Raw genomic sequence first — 5,948 nt, forward strand, 5'->3', positions numbered from 1 at the left:
GGAGGAGATAATGGCTACCACAGGACCGTGCATTTTTGAACTCTGGAGAAAAAGTTAGGTTGTTTCCAATTGCTGGCTAAACAATGCTGCCATGAACATCTTTGTGCCAAGTGTCCTTGGTTCATGTACAAGGACTTTCCTGGGGGTAGATAGTGATAACTAGAGGTGGAATTGCTGGGGGGTCAAGGAGGATCCCCATGCACATTATTAATTTTTGTAAATACTGTCAAATGTTCTCACGTCATACTTCCACTGGAAAAAGAAAATGTGCATTTTCCCACATTACACAATATTGAAATGATTAAAATTATTTATAATCTTACGGGTGAACACATGTATGCAACTTTTTTTGAACTTTTAAGTTCAGGAGTACATGTGCAGGATGTGCAGGTTAGTTACCCAGGTAAACATGTGTCGTGGGGATTGATTGTCCAGGTCATTCATCACCCAGGTTTTCGGCCTAGGATCCACTAGTTACTTTTCCTGCTGCTCTCCCTCCTCCCACCCTCCATTCCCTAATTGTACTTTTTATTTTAATTTGCATTTCCCTAATAACTGATGGGTCTCATTTATCTCTTCTTTCTTACTTTCTTTTGGCCATTTTTATTTTCTTATGTTATTCAATGAAGAGAAGTTCACTTGAAGTAAAAACACACCCCCAATGATGGTCACCACTTCCTCAAAATTTATCTTATGCCTCCTGTCCCTCCAGTCACCATAAAACCTAGGAGATTACAGGCTTGAGCCACCGTGCCTGGCCGAGATGGGCGGATCACGAGGTCAGGAGATCGAGACCATCCTGGCTAACACAGTGAAACCCCGTCTCTACTAAAAAAATACAAAAAACTAGCTGGGCGTGGTGGTGGGCGCCTGTAGTCCCAGCTACTCGGGAGGCTGAGGCAGGAGAATGGCTTAAACCCGGGAGGCGGAGCTTGCAGTGAGCTGAGATCCGGCCACTGCACTCCAGCCTGGGTGACAGAGCGAGACTCCGTCTCAAAAAAGATTAAAAAGTAAAAAATAAAAAGCGTAGGAGATGCTGAGCAGTCCCCCTGGTTGCACCTCACCACCTCTGTGGTTGGGGGTTATAACAGGAATGAGGGCAGAGACCCTGCCTTCCAGGACCTGAAGTGAGTTCAGGAAAATGAAGCTTTTCCAACACTTTTAACCAGAGAAGTCTTCTTCACGGAGAAATTGGAGTGGCTGGGACAAGAGGCTAGTACCATCCTGGGAAGAGCAAGCTGAGAGGTCATGGAACCAACATGTGAGTTCCCAGGCCTTGCACCTTGCCCTCTGTCCAAGACCCTGTGCTGAGCTCTCGGGCCCCCTGACAGCCTACCCCATCAGGACCTGGCTTCAGAACCAGCACCAGCCCCAGCAGAGGGCACAGCTGTGAAAGAAGCTAATGTTACAGGTAATTTTGGCCATTAAGACTCATGTCCAGTTAAACAGATGTGTACCATGTTACTTGGGAGGCCCAGCAGTCTGGGGTAGGTCCTTAGCAGAATCCAGCCCAGAGAACTCTTAGCTCCAAACCTAGCCCTTCCACGATCTTTCTCATCCAAAAATGCCTTTCCCACTCCCTGCCTGAGAGTTGCAGCAAGAAACACTTGACCAGGGGACTCCCTGATCCACTTCCCTATGGATCTCAACAGAGCATGGTGCAGCATCTACTGTGAAGATGCATCTTTACAATGACCCTTCCCATTCTGCAGATGAGGAAACTGAGTCTGAGAACTGAAGAATCTTACTAAGGCCACACAGCTCATAAAATAACTCAAACCCAAAGATTCTGATTTAAGGTTTACACCTCTCTCTCATAGACCAGTATTTACAGTTGGTTTTGTTTGGTTTTTGGTTTTTTGCTTTACTTATATGTCATCTGTACCATTATTTACTTCATCTTTTTCTTTAAATCATATGTTTAAATCTATGTTTAAAAACATACAGACCTTACTCTAGCAGGAATACCTAGGAAGTTTGGTGTGTAAAGTCTCTATGTTTGCTTACACACCTACCTATGGAAAAAAAGAGAAAATTTATTTTGTGTACCCCTCAGATGTCACTTTTTGGCAAACCTCCAGGATACTACTTTTGTACCTCACCTTGGAAATGCCACCTGACACCAGGCAGCTTCCTTGTGGCGGGGGGCGGGGGTCCTGCTCTTCCATCTCTGGCCAGCCTTCTGGTTGGGGGCTGGAGTGTGAGGGAAGCATAGGCTCTGCGGTCAGCCAGACCTGAATTCAAATCCTAGCCTTACCACTTACCAGCTTTCTGAACTGGGCCCAACTTCTTCGTGACTCTGAGCTTCAGCTTCTGTGTCTATAAAATGGTGCCATTAAGAGCACCCATCCACCTTGCAGGGCTCCCAGGGTAACTGAATGCAAGAATGAGTATGACAAGCTCAGCGCTGGGCAGCTTGCATAAAGTTCTGTGGCTGCTGGGATGGAGAGGAAGCAGAGCAGTGCCTAGATCCAGCCTACAAGGGGTCAGGGCAGGGGTCAAGTGCCTGACACTCTTCTATGACTGATGGTCACACCTCTGCGCTGATTGTCCCTCCAGATTCCGAAGTCAGTGTCTTCAGGCCTTGGGTTCAAGCCTCTTCTTGGTTGAACTTTGAGCTCAATCCAAGCTGATAAAAAATAATGACCCCAGATCAGCAGGTTGGTCTGTTCCCCCAGCCAGAGCAGCGGGAGGCACTGCCCTCCCGAGAGACCCCCTAAACAATCCAGGGCACATCCTACCTGCTTTTGTAGTAGGCTCCATCTAGGGTCCCTAGGAAGCTGATGTCTCCATATATACCTAGGAGTAGGAGAGTGTAGACAGAGCCACATTGTAACATTGTTTGCGGGCCTTGAACACTTTTGCCCTTGTGAGCCTCTTCCTCCATTAAAAAAAAAAAAATTAAAACATATTTTACAACTCTGTTGGTATAAAGACAAATGGAAAAATAGGTTCCAGGCTGGATTCATTATTATATCTTTATTATTGTTTTAGTCTTTTTTCTTCTAATTTTAAAAGAAATTAACATTAAGACGTTTTCCTGGGCCCCTAGAGGCACCATAAACCTAGACCTTGTACCCACCATGCCTGATGGATGAGCTGTCTCAGGGTGGAGAGGATCAGCCTGGCTGTACCCAGCGGCTGAGTCCGGAGGAGAAAATGTCCTTGGAGAAGAGGCTCCCAAGCTGACTTTCAGGTACTCCAGGATAAGCCCAAGTTTCCAAAACAGCCTGGAAAGGGCAGTCATTACCTGGCATTCATCACCTGGATGGTGGAACCAGACCAGAGACTGGAGCAAACCCCCCAGGCTATGGCCTAGGGCGCAGACACAGGATTCCTGCAATAGCTTGAATGTCACGGGTGGCAGGAGAAACCCATGCAAGATGAGGCAGTCAGAGCAACACTCCAGCCCTAGGAACAAACTCCCCACCCAAAGCCCATACAGCCCTTAACAGACTCCCATATTCTCCCCAAAATCATATGCCAAATACAACTTAATATTAGGATCAGCCTTCAGCACACGCCAGCTCAGTGCAGAGGACAACATCGTTGTTTGAGGCAGAGCTTTTGCTTGAAAATGACAAATCCAACCCAAATTACTTACCTTAAAAGGGGGAATTTATCACAAGGCTCCAGAGTGTCTCAGAGAAGCCAAAGACAGAAAAACACTGCTCCTCTGGGACAGACTGGAACCTGGAACTAGAGAGCCTCCGAGAGTAGCGCTCTCTCTCTCTTTTCCTCTTGCCTGCCTGTCTCTGCACATATTCTTTGCACGTGCCCAGCAAGTTAGCTTCCTCTGCAATCTGGCCCATGCGGCAAAATGCAACTCCCAGGTCTCTGAGTTATCATAGATACTGCCCCACAGTAGATACTGCCATTGGCACCCACAGATACTGCCATCCTGTCTATTTGACTTGAATTCCTCATCTCCAGGAGAGAGGTGATCAGCCCAGCTTGGCTCAGGGCTCCTGCCAGGGAGACGGAAACACCCAATGCCAACAGCACTCCCCAGTGTCCTTGCTCTTTGGATTTTGAAGGGCAGTTTCCATAGAAAGTTGCAGTGGGGTGTCACAGGGAGCTGGGAGGCCACCTTGATAGGCATCTTTACGACGTTTAGTCCATCAGAAGCAGAAGGAGTAGAAGTTGAGTGGGTGGCAAAAACGTATCCAGTTTGCCAGTTGATGCTAACCATGGTGGATGGTTGGTGAGCAGAGCATTGTGGCACAGCTGCCATCATTGATGTCCCTTACAGTCCCTCAAGCAGAGTGTGATATTTACCCAACAGCTGCCCCTGGGTCTCTGTCACAAACACACAACCAGGAACAGCCCACACATAGCTCTGGGGCTTCAGGGCTCCCTGTCTGTGCCTGGACTCAACACATTTTCCAAGCTGAGGACGCTGCCTTCCAACACCCCTTCTCCACTGGCCCCCACGTGGGAGGCAGCAAGAGGAAAGCAGATCAGGGCTGAGTGGGCCCCAGATCCAGGCATCCCCGCGGTTCCCATCCCATAACTCAGCTCTGGGCAGTGGCGGAGCCCTCAAGCCAAGAAAAGTTGCAGCCAACATACCAGCGTCCCAGACGCCGGGCAGATGATGCTGCTCCTCTGCCATCTCTCCCAGGGAGGCTGCCAAGTCCCCAGACCTGGCCAGTGCTGACATTTAAGCAAAGTATGTGTCAACCATATTAAACAATATACCAAGCTGTGGGTTATTAAGTGCAGGGTAAATTGACCACAGCAATTAAACTGAGATTAGGGAGTGATAAAGCCAGGGTCCCAGGCTGCAAAGAACGCTGTAACATATGGAGGCCTGACTATTACAAAGTGTGAAAGCCACAGCAGAAACTTGGTGACATGGCCCTCCAAAGAAACTCGCTGAGGCCCCCACCCCACCCCCAGGTCCCCACCTTTACTTGACTTTTCTTCTTTTGACAATCTGGTATTCCCAAGAAGGCATGGCTCACGCTCGGCATCTAGGTGTTTCTGGAGACCGCCAGGTAGGGCCATGGGGACTTGTCCTCAAAGAAATGCCTGATCCTTGTGGCTGGATGCTGCCTGCCCCTCCCTTCCCAGTTTAGATAATTCACAGACCTGGGTGGGATGCTGAGAGTTCCAGAGGCAGGGAAAGGAGCCATTCTCGGCTCCCCAATACCAGGCCCCCTGTTGACACCAAACAGCCTCAGAGCAACATCTGAAGCCCCCAAAGGAGAAGCCAGCAGGAAGATCCCAGAGAGGGATCCAGCCCCATCCAACGCAACCACCCAGAGCCTAAAGGCAAAGCAGAGGCGTCCCAGCACTGGGGACACCCATTATATATTTTGAAATGAGCACACACTGCCCTTTGAATCACTGGCTCGAGTCCTCTGGGCACCCCTGCCATGGTCTTGCCAATAGCCCACTGGCCCGTTCCTCAGGCTTTTGGCCAGCTCCAGATGCTCAGATGCTACTTGGAGTGTGGACTGGTGTTCAGAAGAGGCCCTTCCTATAGGTCTTGATCTCATCCCTCAGTCCTGCAAAAGCTGCCTTTTCTTCCCAAGGATTCCTGATGCCAGGAACTGGCTTTGCTCTAGAGTCCATTGCCCCAGGAGCATCAAGGTTCAGGGCTCGGCGGTGGACAGATTGCAATTCAAAATTCTGGTCCTGCTTCTTGCTCACCCTATGACCTCGGACAAATGAGTTGCCTTTGCTCAGCCTCAGTTTCCTCATCTCCAAAATGGCCCAATGACAGCCCCCTGAGTAAGTATGTACACATACGTATTTAGAATTGGGGAAGGCATTCTATGGTGGTGGTGGTGATCACTGCCATTGTCACTGTTGTTGTTATACTTCCAGGAGAACCTGACACTGAATTTTGCTATTCCCCTTGACCATTAGGGTGAGTTTCTTTCTTTCTTTCTCTCTTTCTTTTTTTCTCTTCTTTTTTTTTTTTTTTTTTTTTTTTTTTTTGA

Source organism: Mandrillus leucophaeus, unplaced genomic scaffold (genome assembly GCF_000951045.1).
Source record: "Mandrillus leucophaeus isolate KB7577 unplaced genomic scaffold, Mleu.le_1.0 Scaffold125, whole genome shotgun sequence".
In the NCBI taxonomy this organism is placed as follows: domain Eukaryota; kingdom Metazoa; phylum Chordata; class Mammalia; order Primates; family Cercopithecidae; genus Mandrillus; species Mandrillus leucophaeus.